This window comes from Pelodiscus sinensis, chromosome 9, assembly GCF_049634645.1.
Source record: "Pelodiscus sinensis isolate JC-2024 chromosome 9, ASM4963464v1, whole genome shotgun sequence".
NCBI classification, from domain to species: Eukaryota; Metazoa; Chordata; order Testudines; family Trionychidae; genus Pelodiscus; species Pelodiscus sinensis.
In genome coordinates, this window is record NC_134719.1 from 56,205,079 (window position 1) to 56,224,259 (window position 19,181).

General features: G+C 40.4%; 1 protein-coding gene and 1 long non-coding RNA gene across 3 annotated transcripts in view; one reads left to right on the plus strand and one right to left on the minus strand.

Moving 5' to 3' along the window:
• C9H1orf21 (chromosome 9 C1orf21 homolog) overlaps positions 1-19,181 on the minus strand; it is a 191,859-nt gene that overhangs the window by 129,018 nt on the left and 43,660 nt on the right. The gene's annotated exons all lie outside the window — the stretch shown is intronic.
• On the plus strand, positions 14,175-15,507 carry LOC142830616 (uncharacterized). Its single transcript, XR_012906030.1, has 3 exons — positions 14,175-14,299; positions 14,414-14,471; positions 15,398-15,507. It is a non-coding gene; the product is annotated as an uncharacterized LOC142830616 (long non-coding RNA).

Sequence of the window (19,181 nt, forward strand, 5' to 3'; positions counted from 1 at the left end):
CATAGATATTTTACATAAAGCACTTCCCAGTTATGCATATTCCAATTCATAAGCATATATTCATAAAGAATATGAAATGCACCATGATGGGGTATTCTGGTGTATCTGTTAATTACTCTTCTGCAAACTTCAGATGGTAAATTATTAACCAATGCTGTTCACTATTCAAAACGAAATTGAAAATGATAGGATCCCAAGGCCAAGGGCACCTCAGAAACTTTTAGTGAGTTGTATTTAATTTCTGTTATAGTGTTCCTATGCATCATCAAGGTATTTCAAGCACAGCCCCTCTTAGGAGAAGTGTAGTAATACAAAAGGCATGGATGGGCTAATGTCATCCAGGAGGGATATGCCATACAGAAATTCCAAATTAGAGACAAGAGTTGTCAGTTTTAGATCCTGCAGTTGTAAGAAAGTCTTGAGTCTAATGGGGCATCCAGCTGACGGGGTATTTTTTGACGGGGACATGTTTTGTTTGCCCTGTGCATCAGCACACTTCTTGCAAGAAACCACAGGGAAAAACATAAATGGAAGGTACAGATAATCTAAAACTCTTACAGATTCATATGACAGTCTTATTCAGAATGAACCAAAAAAAAAGGACTATGTAGCACTTTATAGACTGATCACGTAAGAGATTGTTACTCTTTAAAGTGCTACATAGTTCTGTCTTTTGTTTCAGCTATACCAGACTAACACGGCTGCATCTCTATCACTATTCTAATTGCTTGTAATCTGTCTTCATGTGGGATGTTGGTGTATAGAGTGTCTACATCCATGGTAGCAAGGATGGTGTTATCAGAGAGGTTATCGATGTTTTGTAGTTTTCTCAGGAAGTCAGTAGTATGTGTTCACTTTTTTTGATTGTATCCCGTTGGAATATATGGTCATGCCTATTTTCTTCCACAATTTGATCTGAGGAAGTGGGTCTGGCCCACGAAAGCTCATCACCTAATAAACCATCTTGTTAGTATTAAAAGTGCTACATAGTCCTGTTTTTTGTTTCCGCTAGACTAGACTAACACAGCTACATCTCTATCGCTAAAACATTCAGACTGAGAAAAAAAGTGACTGGCTGACCTAATCTTTGCTGCTAGTTATTTTTCCAAAATTATTTATTGGGAGATGGAAGACAACATTGCGTGCACACAGTTCCACCAACTAGGCAGAAAAGGCAGAACTGATGAACATTAAAACTGATGCAACACTGTTTAATTCACAAGACCAGAATAGAGTGTTCATGCTGGATCCCTATCCAAGCTCTGAATTCTTATTTCCACCTGAAACTCAAGGAAAATATAATTTTCAAAAGTCACAAGTGGAAGTAATATATGCAATTCCCTCAGGCTTTCAATGATAACTGGAAAGTTGTCCTGTACCTGAATACATCATCTGTGACAATCTTCTGCCTTTGCCAGTTTCAGAATATTATGAAATCAACATTCATATGCAAGAGTGGAAAGGCAACACAACAATTCTGGAGATCTATACAGAGTGAAGATGTGGACATTTCACACAGACCATTGTTCTAAATCTGTTTAATACCAAACAATGGCCTGGATTCCCCAGTATACTCCAGATGCTTTGTTACACTCCAGCAACACAAAACAGTCATCCTAATTGGTTGGTACAGGTGAATCTGGCCCCATTTTAGCTATTTTGACTCTGGTACAGTTCTGCCAGTAATATAAACTTTTGTTATGATGATTTCATTATGAAAAATACTGAAATATTCTCCCTTTTTCCATAAGCACCACTGTAAAAGCTTTTGGTCAGGATCTGTGCCTCATGTATTTGCCCAGCACAAAAACACAATGGGGCCTCCCTACTGGTCATCCATAAAAGAGGTCTCCTTTATGTTATTCATAACAGACATTTTTAAAAATCACTCAAATTATCTTAACTACCTTTGGTACTAAAACAAAATATTTTCTTTTTCCCCATATTGTTCATACTGGTAGCTGAAACAACACAGAAATTATTGCTTCAGCAGTGCTGTGTATACTGTATCATAAGCTCTTACACCCATGGTCACCAACCCGTCAATCAGAATTGACTGGTCAATTGTGGGGATACAACCAGTCAATCGCCAGGCATTCCAGCCCCCACCAGCCCCAAGATGGTGGGAAAATGGAGGTGTTGCTGGCTTCCTGCAGCATGGAGAGGGAAGTCCTGCAGCTGCGTGCCAGGTTCAGCATCTCAGGAAGCACATGGGCTGCTCCTTCCCTCTCCAAACAGCCAGCATGCTTCCTGAAAAGCTTGGGTGGCTGGGAAGCTTTTCTGACTGAATAGTCTGTGACTCCAACCCTCCATGTTCCCTGAGCCCACTGGGAGTCTCGCTTCTTTTAATGGGCATCTGGATTGGCTCAGAGATCTAGCCACATGAAATACCTTGCAGGATCAGAGTCTGAGATTTTGTGTGGCAATGATACCTAAAAGCAGCTGCATCCAACCGCAGAACATGGCCAGAGAACAGCTGTAAAATGTCAGACGTATTGGCCCTTTACTCCTGTAGTTAGCTTTTCACAAGTGAAAAAGGAACAGCTGTTTTCTTGAGAGTAAGTCCTGCAATATATTTATAACTTCCCTCCCTGTTTAAAGTTCAAGTATGAGGAAGATTTCTTTTAAGGTTAAAAAAAAATTTATGAATTTAAGCAACAGGCAGGTTCCCTTAGATAAGATTTTATTACTGCACTGAGACTTGATTTAAAATAAATAAATAGGATCTGAAAGTTTAAATAAAGTCAGAACTGTTAAACCAAGCACTTTTCTAAAAGTTAATACTGAGTCTTTAGAAAGCTCACAAGAAGCAAAACATTTCCAGGATGAAAAAACTGCAACAAGTGAAACTTTGTAATGAATCTCTCTTTTTCCAAGGTATGTGGCTGACATCTGCAATCTAGAAAAGGAGAAAGGTTTGTACTTTACCTGAAGCTCTTTTTAGAGTGATTGTGAAAATCACACAGGATCTTCCAGCTGGGGAATTCACATTCAGCACATTTTACCACCTCAGGTTCTAAGAGCTCAGGCCCATTTCTCTAGCCTCCCTCTATTCAAGAGGATGATACCTGTGCTTCTCAGCAGTTAGGAACATTTCACTTTGCTGCTCAGAAAAAGGCTGGAGCACCCAGCTGACGGACTGCTTATTTACAAGAGAAGAACTGCCATTGCAAAACATAACCCACCTGTCCTTGATTTACACCATTCCTCCCTGCAGACAAAAATGATTTGATAGTTCTTGACTAAAAACTGAAACAAAGCAATTAAATCAGCAACCCTATGCCCTTCTAAAATACGTCTCTCTGCTTTCCTGCTTAACACTGTAAAAAACTGCTCATGCTACTACTGTTCTATAAAAGGCCACTTTTAAAAAAATGTAAGTGCACCACATAAAATGGTTTCTAAACAGGGCAGCTACGTTCCCCAAGTATAAATTAGTGCTGTACAATATCTTACAAACATTGTGTGTTCTTCACCACAAATGACCAAACAATAATGATTACAACAGAATAAGGATGACATAACCTGGGAACTAATTATGTTTTATTTATAAAGCAGTAACATACAATTGAGTCCAATTTACAGCAACTGTATTTAACTTCTGTCAGTTTCTGCAGAACAATATATCTGAAACTGATTGCATCATTTATAGCTACTATAAATTGCACAACTCCTGACAACAGAAAAATATAGCATAATGGAAATCAGTCTAAAGAACAAAAAAGCGCCCCAACAATTAATTCTTATTCAATATTATTATGAGTATTATTTGTATTTTTCAACCACATACTATGCATAAATTTTGTGCATTTGAATAACTGTATGGCAGCAGAGCTTATATTTTAATAATCTTGTTACAATGTTATACATTTTACTATAAAAATGTACTCAGGGTTGAAACTAGCCATACAAAAGATAAACTAACAAAAGGTATTTTCTGCATGGATATGTGTCTTGCTACTTATGTCTTGAATCACATTTTTCAAAAGTTTAAATGTTATATGTGTAGGAACATAGCCAAAATATACAAATATTGTTTTGCAATATACAGTAGCTCAATACACACTTTTTTTCTGCCCATAAATCAAACACTTCATCATTATGGGTAAGTTCAGATATTAGAAACTCTGGAGGGTAAATCCAGGGACTCCAATGCTAAATTTTTTAGTAAAAGGAAGGCAAAGAAGGAGATAATCTTTCAATTTCTCTGTCAGGGCTGAGTGAGGAACTATGTGGGGAAAACTCAATACTGAACACAATTAAATCCTTAACAGGCTTTTCAACTTCCCCCTTCCATACTATAGTCCAGGGGTCGGCAACCATTCAAAAGTGGATTGCCAAGATTTAACTTATTCACTTCTATTTATGGATCTGTGTGCCATTGATACTTTTTAAAGTCAATATGAGTCCTACTTACATTTTAGCAGCTTCATTAATAAATAAATGAAGATGCAGATCTTACTGTTTAGTGCAGTGTTTCTCAATCTTTTTTTAAATAAAGTATCCCTTTAAAAAAAGGCCTTGCTTTCCCTTGCTGAGTTCTCCGATCTCGGGCCCTATAGCAATCAGTTAGCCAGTAACTCTCACATTCAGGATTAAAATCCTACTGCGTGTACGACTCGTGCTGTGTAACGCTGTATTAATCAACTGCCTCTGTCAGTCGATGGGGCACTCAGAGGAATGAAGCTCCCTGCACTTTGTCAAGGACAGTGCAGCGGCTGGGCTGGCAAGTGGCAGCTGAGGAGCAAGTTAATAAGGGATGGGGGCCATATGGAGATGCGAGCTTCCCCATGTCTCCAACTGAGGAGAACTTTCACGCCTGCCTGCCAAGGACCCAGGCGCCAACGCGGCTTTGAGGCCGAGGGACCCCCCCACGCGTTTTCCTCTCCACTCAGCTGTCCCCAGAGTTGCCCGGCCTGGGAGCCACAGCCCGGGCAGCACTTGCCCTCTAGCAAGGGCCCCGCGGCTGTGGTGCTGGCGGCTGGGTGTGACTTCAGCTCCATCTTTAGCCCACCTGCTGGGGGTACTGCAAGGCAGAAAGGGAGGCGAGTGGAGCAGGGAGCACCAAGGCTGCAGGGCTGGGGCAGCACAACAGGACAGAGAGCTGAGAGCTGTTGGAGGTGGGGCGGGACTGCCAGGTGAAGGCAGTGTAAGGTCTGTAAGGTGGGTCCACACCCCCACCCTCCTCCAAAGCTGGAAAACAGCACCCCAGAGTGAGCCCCTCTCTTCCCCATGGCCACCACACCCCAGCCTGGCTCCAGCCTGCCCCCAGCACCCAGCTTAGGGGCACCTCCGAGCACCCAGCCACTGTGCATGTAGCCTAACCAGCTGCCAGAGAAGAAGGGCAGAGGCCGCTCACGTCCCATGAGAGCCCCAAGCATCCCAATCAGCAGCCTCCCCTGCCTGCTACCTGGAGCTAGTGCTGTAGCCTTATGGCTGCGTGCCAGCTGTAAGACTCCAGCGGTAGCATGGGCTCCCCGCTGCATGGGGGAGGGGAGGGCTGAGCTCCCACCACGGACTATGCACATGCCACTCAAAATCGGCTTGCATGCCACTTATGGCACACGTGCCATACATTGCTGACTCCCTGCTATAGACTAACAAGGTGCAGCATCAGGAATGGAACTTTATAGAATCCCATTACTTACTTTTAACTTCTTGGATAATGGAGACAAAATTTCAAAATGTGCTAGAAAGGTTAACTATGGGGATGATCAGCTAATTTTCATGGATGTCCCAAGGGAAACAAGTCTTCAGGTTGAGACTTCAAGGGGACACCAAAAGTTCCTTTTTTTTCCTGAAGTTACACTTCTGCCTGAAAATGAGGTACTTGCTAATGTGATAAGCATTAATTTCTAAAATGTAAACTTATTCACAAAGATTATGTCTACTCCTCAGCCAAGTAATTCTACTAAGAAACTTACAGATATCCAAAATGCAGCATTTCGTGCAGTTATACCTGCATGCTTTCTCTGCCAAGAATTAAGCAAAATAATGGAAAGACACCAGGAAGTTTTCATTACAGATCTATTCTGGGATTTGAAAACCCCCAAAATGCTAATCATACTTTAACTGAGGAAGGAAATTCCCCTTTTTGTTTCCCAGGAACAATCTGCACTGTTTATTCATTAGAGAAATCTAGAAGTCTGGTATTTGGTAGAGAAATCCCTGTGTGTTCAGATCTAATTAAAATGATCACATCTTACCAAACAACAGTGATCATACATAGTGAGATTCTATAAATTATTAACTAGTTCCTGGCAAGGAGAAGGCTTTCTACTCCAGTACCTAAATATGGAAAAAGGACATACACCATGACAGCAAGGAAAAGAGGGGACAACGTTGCTCAGCAACTAATTGGTTCTGACAGCTGAGTTGGGGGGAAAGAGATAAAACTGGATGGGAGGAGGAATTCAACTGAAAAGCATTTTGTTTATGAGCAGTAAGGAAAGGACTGAAAGCCAGACCCTCAGCTGATGTAATCAGTATAGCTCAACCCATATTGATGCAGCTAGGTCAGTCTACACCAGCTGAGTATCTGGACTAAAACCTACAGGAATTGATAGATTAGTTAGGTAAGACATAAGCAGCAAAGAAAATGGGAGAAGATGCCTTGGCCATTTCAAAGCTGCTGTGTATTTGAAAGCCACAAAAATCACCCACTTGCATTTCATTAACTAAATACCAGAACACTTCCCTTCTCTCTCAGAGGTGCCTGTTAGAAGATGAGCTTCAGCAATGTACCATCTTGACTCCAAGAGATTTCTAGGCAACAGAAAGACAACTGTGGGGCCCAGCATCTACAATTTTCATATGAAAATTCTCTAATTTGTAAGTCATTTCATTTGTCTTATTATCTTTGCAGAAGTTCTAGGTACCAAGAGAAAAAACTATTGTACTACAGAGTTTATGGAATGAGTGCATGGCATTATTGAAAAGTGCCAAGGCCAGCCTATGCTTAGTCTCCCAAAGTGGCATAATTTTCTAAAGTGCTGAGCATCCTGCAGCTTCCTTTGTTTCCAATGGGAAAGGTTGAGTGTTCAGCACTTTTCTAAATCACGCCACTTATTTAGGTGCATAAGTATGGACACAGAAAGCTAATTTTATCTTGCCCACAGCATAGTTTCAAAGAGAGAAATCCATTCACATTTGTTTTACTGATCACAAAAAAAATGTGTAATCTTATATAATTATGGGTTTCAGTCACAAAACTGACATATTTATATTTTAACCATGTTTAACTGGTGAAACTCATTAGCTCACTCATTAGCTCTCTCAGGGTATGTCTACACAGCAAGCCTTTATTTTGAAATAATGTCAAGCTGGAGGACTTCTTACTCCGATTCATGGTAACCCTCATTTCACGAGGAGTAAGTGAAGTTGAAGAAAGTGCTCTTCCTTTGACTTCCTGCTGTGTAGACAGCGCCAAAAGCTGAATTAAGCTATTTTGACTTAAGCTACACAACTGACATAGCTGAAGTTGCATAGCTTGATTCGATTTCAGCCCTGCTGTGTAGATGTACCCTCAGTGGTTCAAATGAACGTAAGTCCAGCCTGATGAGCTAACTGCAGCAGAGATCTGAGCCTTTAAGACTTCCAATTTTGCAAATTTCTTGCTGCTTTCATTCACTATTTGCTGCTAGTAGCATAAGCAGAATACGGATGAAATCAGATGGCACAATATGATCACAGGCACCCCTATAGACTAATGTAATGATATTTGAATGCAATGACTTTTAAGGTATAATTTGAAAACTAACACCACATTGGTCAATAATATCATTGCAAAATTTATTGTGACAATCCTCTAGGATTATACATACTCACTGATATGCTTTGAAGTCTGTGACTAAAAGCTACTTAAACCAGGCATGCCAGGGGGAGCTCATAAACAGGTTTTCTCCAGACAAAGGAAAGAGGCCAACACCTTGAACCAGGTATAGCAAAATTCACTGGGCTATTCATTTGTACTGGAGAATTCAGGAAGAGAATCCTTACATTGTAAAACTACAGCAGAAAGCGTGACAATGGAACACACCATGGGACACTTTTAATCAAATTGGTCTCTCCAGAGGAGAAAGGAGACAAAGACAGATCTGCGATATAAAGACACACCAAAAGACTAACTTAACCTTCATCTGGTGTCTTCTTTTATATATATATATATATATATATATATATATTCCTGCTTCTGTAATTTCCACTCCAGTGAATCTGATGGAAATAAGTTTTACCCATGAAGCTTATACCCGAATAAATCTGTTAGTCTTTAAGGTGCCACAAGACTCCTCACCATTTTAACCTTCACCTGAGGTGACAAGAAAAAATATTGCTTTGAACTCTATGACATGGGTGGGAAAACTAAGGCCAGAGGCTGGATGCAGGACGTGGCTTGCCTGGATCTGGTCCACAAGGTTTGGGGCTCACCCCATGAGGCATGGGCTGAAGCGCACAAAATCTGCTAGCCTGGGACCCCCCCAGGTTCTGGTGCACAAGGGGAATGTCTTTCTCCTTCTCAGTCCGTGGTCACTTTTTGGGGGGGGAGCTTCTTACTTGGGTGTAGCCTCTGACCCAAAAAAGGTTCCCACCTCTGCTCTATGAGGTCCTGGCTAATAGTTAGCCAGATATTGCTAGGAAAGAAAGACTGGTAAGGAAACCATGAACAAAGACTGTAGCTTACTAAATAAGGTCTTAGCCATTAGAAAACACATTTTTACTCTATCTGTTTGCAAACATTTCTATCTTTATTCTTACTACTTAGTATTGCTTAACATTTTTTGTTAATTTGCTTTATAGTTACTAGAAATTATCTCAGTGCTGTGTTTGGAGGAAAGGGTTCGTTTATCCCTAAAGAATCTCTCCTGTAAATATTTCTGCATGCTTTATGTACATACATGAGTAATCCTACGGAAGTTCTTACGGAAAGTTTCAGACCTAGATATTCTGTAATTATTGAATAGATTGATACATATACAAAAAGATTTTGATCTCTAGAGCAACTATTTCTCAAAAACAATGAGGACTCCTGTGGATCCTTAAAGACTAACAAATTTATTTGGGCATAAGACTTCATGGTCTGAAATCCACTTCAGCAGATATATGTGTGTTAGTCTTTAAGGAGCCACAGGACTCCTTTTGCTGAAACAGATTAACACACCTACCCCTCAAACTTATTTCTCAGGAAAATTCCCTTCCAGGATTAGCATCATCTTACAGCACAATTTGAGTCTAAGTACAATTCTGCGAAGGGCAGGTATATTGAGGCATAATAATAAGATGAGCTAGTCCTTCAAAATGCAATAATCTCAAATTTTGTTACTAAGGACTGTTGCCATGGTACACTAGTAAAGGGCCAAGAATTGTATCTACTGAATCAATACTGATCTTTCACAACCTCCAAAAACTGGATCTTCTTAGGTATATATAAAGATATCTAATCTACCAGAACTGCCAGGCATGGAAGACTCCATCAGTTTTCACTGATTCATTTCTTAAAACCTGATAGGAAAGTTAACAATTTGGTTTCCATATTCTCCAACAAGAACTCAGTCAGCATGCCCTATCACAGAGCACTTTAAAAACGCGCACTAAATAAGTCTCAAGTCACCTGTAAACAGAAACTTATCACTTTTTTTACATATAGGGAAATTATGGTACTTTTGGGTAAAGATAGATCCTGATGCTTGGAATCCTTGCTCCCAGTGCTGGAGATACTAGGGCACATATTTTCCTCATCTCATATTACCATCCTGGCACTTCACAAACACACTTACAGGATTTTCTGAACGTTCCTATTAGAGGGAAATTTCATTTTCTATTTTCAGGTGACATCCTGGATAGGCTTTTTAAGACAGAAAGATTCTAATGAATAAATAAAACTCAATATCAGTTTCTTTCCTGAGGCATTATATGGGAATTCATTAGTTATAGTGTAAGAACCTAAACAGAATAGATTTAATGCTTCAATTGAAAGCTGCACTATCGCCTTCTCATCCAAGTGGTTAAAGAAGCTCCTCCCAACATATCTGACACTGATACAAATGTAATTGGTACCCAATCTTTTCAAAAAGTCTACAACTTTTGGGAGAGGGGTCAAGATAGAAATACATTGTATAGTCAAACCACAATGCACTCTGCCTGGGCTGCATCTACAATGGGTTTTTTTCCTCCTCTAAATCCATCCCTATTAGGAATACAGAGAGCGCAAATTATTACTGCAACAAAAACTATCCACTTGTCTTAAACTTAAAACTAAATTTTCAGTCTGAGTGGAAAACTGTATATTGCTTCCCACTGAAAGACTTCTGAGAACAACAGAAATGTATGAGTAGATAGGGAGGAACTGCCATCAAGGAAGTGATTCCATTGCCCCTCTAGCTGCATCAGGCCTCTGGCCTTACATTTAATCAGAAACAGCAGCCAGGTATTGCCCCTTCTGGTACTTGCATATGCAATGTGTTGGCTACTTCATTCTCATCTCTAAAACTGCTGAGACTCAGGGTCTCTTCTTTCCTCTTATTGGAGCCTGGGAAGAGACAGGTAACAGGTACATTTTTTTCCACCCAGTGCATATTTAGCCTATAGAACTCAGTGCCACCAGACATATAGGCACTAAGGGTTTATACATTTATATGGGCAACACAGAAAACAACAGAAATAACAGTAAATACTAAAGAATGAAATTTTCAAAACTGTATAACTTCAGCTGCGAAAGCATCTGCGGAAAAAAAATCCCAGACTAAAACAAACTGAAGAGTTTTGGAAGTACTGTAGTACAAAAATCCCCCTGCTATAGGACTTATATCAGCCCCCCACTACTGGAGATTAGCAGGAAACTTTCCTGGGTGGGGAGGTGTGAGGGTGAAAAGGAGGTTATCCCATAACTGGTGCAGGGTTATGGGATATAACTCTCTTTGCTCTGTTGTAACTGCCTCTAACAATCAGTAAAGTTGCTCCTGAAGCCTATTTTCATTCCAAAAGTTCTAAAGCTTCAATATGATTTAAATATATTTTACATTAATTTAAGGGGTTTTAATAATATAAGAGCCTTTCAGATTTGATTTGATTTTACTAGGGAGAAAGGGAGCAAGTGTTCAGAAAGATATTATTTGTAAAGTTTGTTCCCCAAATGGGAGCAGCTAAGGTTGCCAGACGGTTTCAGAAAAAATACCGAAAAAAAAGGACCCCAAGAGTTGTTAAGGGGGAAAAAAAAACCCACAGCGTGGGCCCCTTTAAGAAACACATGGTGAGACTTTTTGGCCCTAACAGGCTGCTCCCCTGCGGAACCCGGTAAGCATTAGGGTTGCCAGACTGCCTCCGTATTGAGCCGTACAGCCTGGGATTTTTGCCTCCTGGCCGGGAAAAAATCAGAAAGTACCAGACATTTTAGGTGTCCAGTATTTTCTAATTTTTTTTTACCGGACAGGAGGCGAAAATACTGAACTGCCCAGTTCAATACCATACACCTGGTAACCCTAGGAGCAGAAGTTTAAAAATAAAATAAACTTCCTTTCTTCTCAACCGCAAGTTAGAGATCCCCTCACAGTTTTGGGGAGAACAAAACAAAGCACATACAAAAAAAATCCTTCTGAAGCTATAAACAGACTTTAATGTCCAATACTTATGAGAGAGCATACTCTAATTGGTCTTTTCTATTTCCAACTACAGTGATCCTACTGCTGAATGACGAATAGCTGCTGCATGTACCTACACCGTTGCTGTGCTACTAGTAACTAACTCATTACTGTGAAGTGCTTTAAAATAGCCTGTGTGTGACAAGTTGTCAGAGAAAATAACTTCTATTGTACCAGAAGAATAGCATCAAAAATTAAGCTTATGAGTAGCATCATGACTTCGGGGAAGAGAGGAAAGATTCAGTGACTTTAAAACTAATCCTTTCAACTCAGGTTCCAGTTTCATAACAACTCACTCTGTTTTGGAATATATATTTAGCTATTAAGAAAGGGGAAATATCCCTTCCACTCACAGTGTTCTACAAGACTCCTGATGCAACATACCAAAAGGCAATCTTTCAGTTTCCTGGATATACATAGGGTAAACCTTTGTTTTCTCCAAACTTTTTACTTTTCAAATTAACATATCCCAGATACTTAGTCTTACCACAGAGTTTCCAAAAGTCATGGAATGGTAGATGCCAATTTTGGTATTTCTGAAATAAGAGATATCCCATCAACCCAGCCGTGATTGCTGAAAATTGAGTTTTATTAATATTACTCTTTGCAGGAAGCAACATATTGTAGTGCAGTCTTCCCATGAGCTTATGCAGGTCCACCAACATCCCTCCCTTAAAAGATTTAATCACAAATCAACACAACTATGGAGATTCTAATAACTGTCCCCATTATCTTTAAAGATGACCTTCACAGTGAAAATAAACTACAGAAACTTTATCAATAAGAATCGCTAAATGTGACTCCTGCACTACTGGGGAACATACCTAATCATCCACTCTACGACTACTTCCGACTCTACCTGAAGAGGGGCAAGAGCAACATGAACATGTAGCAGTCATCCAGTGTCTGTTTCTGCCCAGGGACCCCAGGACTCCCCCACAAATTCGCTTCCACTGGTTGTGGGTAGATACAACAGGACCTCAGTTCCTCCTCCTAAAGTCACCTGTTGTGGAAAAGGAACAGATCCAGAACTTCCCTGGATGCTTCCTACACCCTGTCAACACAGGAGCAGAGCTTGCTTGCTGCAGCAGTATTCCAAACCAGGTTGTAGCTAGTACCCTTTCAGAACTGTGGCACGTTTATTTTTAAAGAATTACTATAGGAGCCATGCTACAGAGATTACCCCTCTCCACAGCACTCTTTCTGCTAGTGTGATTGTAAGACTGTCAGTAGCACAGTGCATTTTCACATATCTCAGGATATATATCAGTTCTTATCTATATATACTTAAGGGTAAACTGTAGTGACTAGTTAGAAATGCCTCAGATAGCTAATCAAAATGTTTACTAGAAACAAATGTACAGTAAATCTATATTTCCGAAACGGTTTTTCAAAACTCTGGTCCCAACTTCATTACTTCTGGAACCAGAAGATGCTAGTTTTTCTTGCTTCAAAGAGATAGTAATGCTCCTCCAAACAAGAAGTTCTGCTGACAAATTAAGATACGGGACCTGCATTTCACTAACTGGAAGCAAAGGCTTTAATTTTCCTAGTTACTTTAAGCTATTTCAAAAACGTGTTAGTTAACTTATATCTGTAAAATTAACAAAAAAAGTTAATAAAAACAAAAAAAAATTAAAATTATTTTGGAAATAATTCCATGTGCATTTAAATAGCTGAAAAAATATCCTACATCTCAACCTATGCTATCTTAAGATAGTGATTAAGTTTGATCAATCTTTTATCAAAATCTGGTTTTTAAGACCAAATTAAGATCATTTGGGTTTTTAATGATAATGTACTGTGTTTTGAAATTAAAGTTAGCAATTAGAACTGACGTTTTGAATTTAGAAGAGAGTGCCTACAAGTTTGCAATGCCATAATATAGCATGAAAAATTCTCAGTTAGAATTGTGCAAACTTTCAAATCAAAAGAGAAAAGCAACTGAAACTTTGGTGGCTGCAAGAACTTAGGTGAAACTACAATTTGGCTTCTATTTAAAATCATGAAAAATGTAGTAGATTTACACAGGCAAATTAAAATCTAAAAAACTCAGAGCAAAATTCAGAACCTCAAACCAAAGAATAGTTTCAGATTATCAGAAGTGTGCTCTCTACACCTTTTCCATGCAGCAGCTAAAATGTTATTTGTCTACTGACAAGACAACACTGTTGTAACTAACCATCTAACCAGCAGTTGTGTTCCAATAAGTTAAATTAGGGTTGTGCAGAACCTCAATTTTGAGAGCTATTAAAAGTGCTGCTTTCTTGGAGCTAGTTACATTGCTGTTTTGATATACAGAACATTACTACAGTAAAACCTGTGTTATCCAGCACGCCTGGGGACTAGGGTGTGACGGTAACCTAAAAATTCTGGTTATCTGAAGGTGGGAGGGCAGGAGCTGTGTGGGGCCTATGGGAGGAGGGAGGATACGGGAGCTGTGCGGGGGCTGGGATGTGGCCTGCTGGGGGGGGGCACAAGCCACAGGGGAGGGGGCGGAATGTGGCCTGGTGAGGGGTGGTGGAAGCCAGGGGGCAGGAGGCAGAGATGACCTACCGCGGTGGGGCAGGAGCCACAGCAGGGCTGACCTGCTGGGATGCCAGGGGCTGTGGAGAAAGCCGAGATACTTGCTGCTTGCTTCCGGCTGTCATTTGCCCCATCTCCAGGTACATGCTGCACGCTTGTCTGAGGAGCGGCCTGGAACTTAAAGGGCCAGTTTCCTTTTTTGGTGTTTTTTTGTTTTGCTTTTCCTAACATCAGAAATTTACCGTTTTCTACAGTTTCCGGATGCTTAAGTTCCCGATAGCACAGGTTTTACTCTACATGGAAATATTTTCTGTAAGTAAAAGTTAACCATTTTTATTTGTTATTCATTAACAATATATTTTCACTGCACAACATTTTTGCACATTCCATGTCATGAAGAACTTACAACTGGGAATCAGATGTAGAAAGAAAACACACATACCAAGAAACCTAAAGCAAGGGATAACTTTTAGAATTTTAAGGTGTATTTAATATTGTTATTCTAATAGGGGGTTCTTTGGGCTTTTTTTACATTTATATTCATTACATAAATTAAAAAATAAGCCTTGGGATTCATTAGTACAAAGCCGTGGCTATCATAAATATTATCCACAAAAACAAAACATCAAATTGCACAAGGCAAATTAGTAAGAGTAGTTATATTAGAAAAATAATCATAGTGTGTTCCTGGTTAAAAAAAAGAAAAAATTGTTTTATATATTTAAATTTGCCCGTGTCTACTTAACAGAATGACTCCCTTCCATCTGGGTACGGCTATGCGTATACTATTTTTAGACCAATGTTACTCAAACTCTTCAATGTGGCTCTTTAATGCATCACCTGTGACTCTTTGCAGCTCATAAGCACTGTGTGATTTAATTAACTAACAAGTTATTAACCAGTCAGGATACTTTTATCATGTTATTAACCAATGTAATTGATAAAAAAATAATACTTGGTCAGTCATTTTACTGTGAGTATATGTGTGTGTATATACAAAAATGAAACAATGATTTTCACACTATTAATTCGCTAAATTGGCTCTTGAACCACTGAGGTCTGAGTATCAGTTTTAGACCCTGAAGAGACTATTGGAATTTAATAGGAAGTTCTTGTGTATTCTCTTCATATATAGTCTTTATAATGCTTGGCTTTTTAAACTATATTTTACCATTCTGAACCCCGCTCCATTATATTGACATATCTTTTCTGTCTACCAGTGATTTTTTTTTTTACAGACATTTAATTAATGGCAGAGGGACCGATCAAGGATTGCAATCTGATGAGGAAGTGTTTACAGAACCAACTTAACTGTAATTCACAACATTAATGGATTCTAATCACTCTTACTGTATATTCAGAAATCCATATGAGATGGAAAATCATATTTATTTTACTGCACTGAATTATTTCAAATTAAAATGCCGTAACCGTTTAGGCTAGATCTAAGGATATCTTCTTTAGCTCCAGTATATCACAATCATGCTATTTTCACTTCTAAAACTTGAGATGTTTAGAAATAGCCTGAAATATTTGTGACATGCTGTGCTGCTCTGCCAGTTTCTCATCTTTATTAGCTATTTGCTTTTGCTAGATTTTTTTAAGTTAAAAATAGCTCTTGCTTGAGAATGATCTTTTTGGAATTTCTCTAAGGATTCATCAGACATCTGATTCGTGATTCTGTTTAGTTCTTGTAATTATTACCAAGAGAGACACTAAAAGCACAATATTTATGTTGGCTAATATGAATTTAAATTCTTAATTTGAACTGATGATATGACTAGACCCTGTGCTTAAGCACAGACTGCAAATGTCAAGCTTTCACCCCTTTAAATACCACTGACATTATTCCTCTTTTGCTCTATCATTAGGTTTTTCCCATTACAGCAGAATGTTCCCTTCTTACTGTTATATTATATGCCTTCCCTTGCCCCAACCTTTATATGAATATTTTGACAATTAAAGTGTTAGTATGAAACAGCCCAGCATCAGAAACTAACAAAGGTTCTTACTATGGACAAACAGCATTACAAAAAAGGTACAATTTTTCTGTGAAATATTGTACTGTGTAAAAATCATCCCAATTTCTTTGGGATTGATTAAAAAAAAAAGCCAGTTCTGTGTTTGCTTAAAAAGTAGAGCTCTATTAAAATTCCCTTCTCCATTTTGCAGTAACACTACAGGTAGAGGAGTACAGGCAGTCCCCGAGTTACAGGGTCCCCGTCGCGGTCCGCCGCCCCCGTCCTCTAGGGCGAAAAAAGCTGCTCCCCGTCTCCCTGGTCTGCAGGGAGACGGGAAGCAAAACCTTGGAGCACGCCCACAGCGGGACAGCAGACCAGGGAGATGGGGAGCAAAGCCTCGGAGCACGCCAGCAGTGGGACAGCCGCGGCGCGCCTGGACTGTCCCGCTGCCCGCGTGCTCTGCGGCTTTGCTCCGCGTCTCCCAGGTCAGCAGACCAGGGAGACGGAGCAAAGCCTTGGAGGACTTGGGCGGTCCCACCACCTTCGTCTCCCTGGTCTGCTGTGGGGGGTGCAGCTAGTGCCCCCCCCCCAGCAGACCAGGCTTTTCTTGCCTACCCCTGGGGTAGAGCAGCTGGGGGTTGCCGGGTTGGTCCCGCAGCGCCGCTCTGGACCAAACCGGCAGCACCCCAGCTGCTCTGCCCCAGGCGTCCTGATTCAGCCGCTGCTGGTCAGTTTCAGCAGTGGCTGAATCAGGACGCCTGGGGCAGAGCAGATGGGGTGCTGCTGGGTTGCTCCAGTCTCACCGAGGAGCCGCGCTACTGGAGCAACCCAGCAGCACCCCAGCTGCTCTGCCCCAGGCATCCCCAAGTCAGCCGTTGCTGAAACTGACCAGCGGCTGACTACAGGAAGCCCGAGGCAGAGTTGCTCTGCCCCAGGCTTCCTGGAATCAGCCGCTGATCAGTTTCAGCAGCAGCTGACTTGGGGACGCCTGGGTTTCTTAAGTTGAATCTGTATGTAAGTCAGAACTGGCATCCAGATTCAGCCACGGTTGAAACTGACCAGTTTCAGCAGCGGCTGACGCCAGTTCCGACTTACATACAGATTCAACTTAAGAACAAACCTACAGTCCCTATCTTGTACGTAACCCGGGGACTGCCTGTACACCCTTATCATGAGTTTAGAGTTTCTGCCTACAAAACTGGACAGAGATCTGCCAGTCACCGCATATGTCCTTGCATAAACCTCGCATAAACCACTGTTGCCCAAACTTACCCCATTGCATCAGCCTTTAATCCTGTGGTGTCCAATCAGTTATAAAGCAGTAGCCACTATACTGCTATAGCAAACTAGCCATACTCAACTGGCCACATTGCTCAAGCCAACCAGCCAAACAGTGGCTAGAGGCTAGAGTATTGGACACCATGGCTCTAATTAGTAATGGAATCTGTCCTCATTCTCCTCTCCATTAATGTACAGTTGGCTCAGCAGAGGAGTTGGACTGAAAGTGGATGTGAGGGCTGACTGGAAGAGGGGGAGGAGCTAAAACCCAAGATGCCACTGCATCCCCGTCCTCTCCCCTCCCCCATTCCTCCATCTCAGGTTAGGGGGTGTGCCTCACAGTTTGGGGGCCACTGCTCTAAACCCCACCTGCAAGAAGTGTATGCAGTAATGGGAGCAAGAGGAAAACTACACTTGGAGGATCCACTCTGTTCAAAGATCTTCAGGATACAATAAGGGCCTGGTTATTTATCACTATTATTTATATCATCCTCGGGTGCTCTAGGTGCTTCAGAGAAGATGGAGAGGCACAGTCCTTGCATCAGAGAGTTTCCAATCTAAATCCTATGGTATATGATATGTAGCTATTGCTTATATAAACCAACGATGTAGCCCCACATATGTATATGTTAATAGCACAGACTCCAATATGTGGCTGAGTTATATCTACATTAATGAAGTGGGAGTGGCTTTTTTCTGGCTTGTATAATCAAATAAATAATGGGACTAATGTACAAGAATCCTTCAACATAGAACAATACAGAGTTTCTTGTGTTGGCGGTGCTTGGAGCAGGATTAGGAGCTACTGTATAGTTCTATGTATAATGCTACTTCTGCAGAAACATGATTTTTCCAGGCATCTCTAACAGCCAAAAAATTAAGCATGTAAAAACTGAAATCTCCACATAGGGGCTTAAGAGGTTAGGAGCTGAGGCCACCTTTTCAATTCCTTATGATATCCTATGTAAATTAGGCCATTTCAAATATACTTAAATGTTGTCCTTTGACAATTTTAAACTTTATCTCAAAATATACAACACATTCTTTATTAAAGTTTATATCATGCTATGTTGTTTAATATCTAAAACTCATATCTAAAACTCATTTAGATGATAAAAAACATACCCACCCATTATGACTTTGCATATAAAAAGTAAACAAAAATGTAAAACTATAGATATATAAATTTTCCAAACAAAAGATGAAGTTTCTGCCAAGTACAGGCTCATCCGTTAACCTGCATGGTTACACGCAGGCTCTGTATCAGAATCAGCAGTGTTGCGTCAGGCAGGAGCCAATACATGCAGGGAGCCATATGAAAAGCCAGCTCCCCATATGCACAGGCTCTCAGGTAGCCAAATGCCACCCTGCGTGTAACTGTTTACCTGCTTAAATTTTCAGGGGTTACAGTTACTGAAACGCATTTTAACATCCCTAATTTGCAGGCTCTACAGATTTGCCTAGAAATGCCAAAGATTCTGAGAAACAGTAGAGTCGGATAAGAATCTGGAAATTCTTGAGACTACAATTTATTGGGCTCTTAAATGTTTATTTTGCAACGCAGGAAACACTGAGAAACATCAAGTGAAAAAATCCTCTTTATGTTTACAAACAACTCAAAAATTGTTGCATGAGAGCTATAAATATGTCTATTCAACTGATCAAAAATAACCTTGGTTTTCTGCCATGTACAACATTATCAAAGTAGCATAATCATATTTGAAAGAATCCTAGGGTGTATACACATTTTGCCTACCATCCTCCAAAATTATCACTTAGAGAG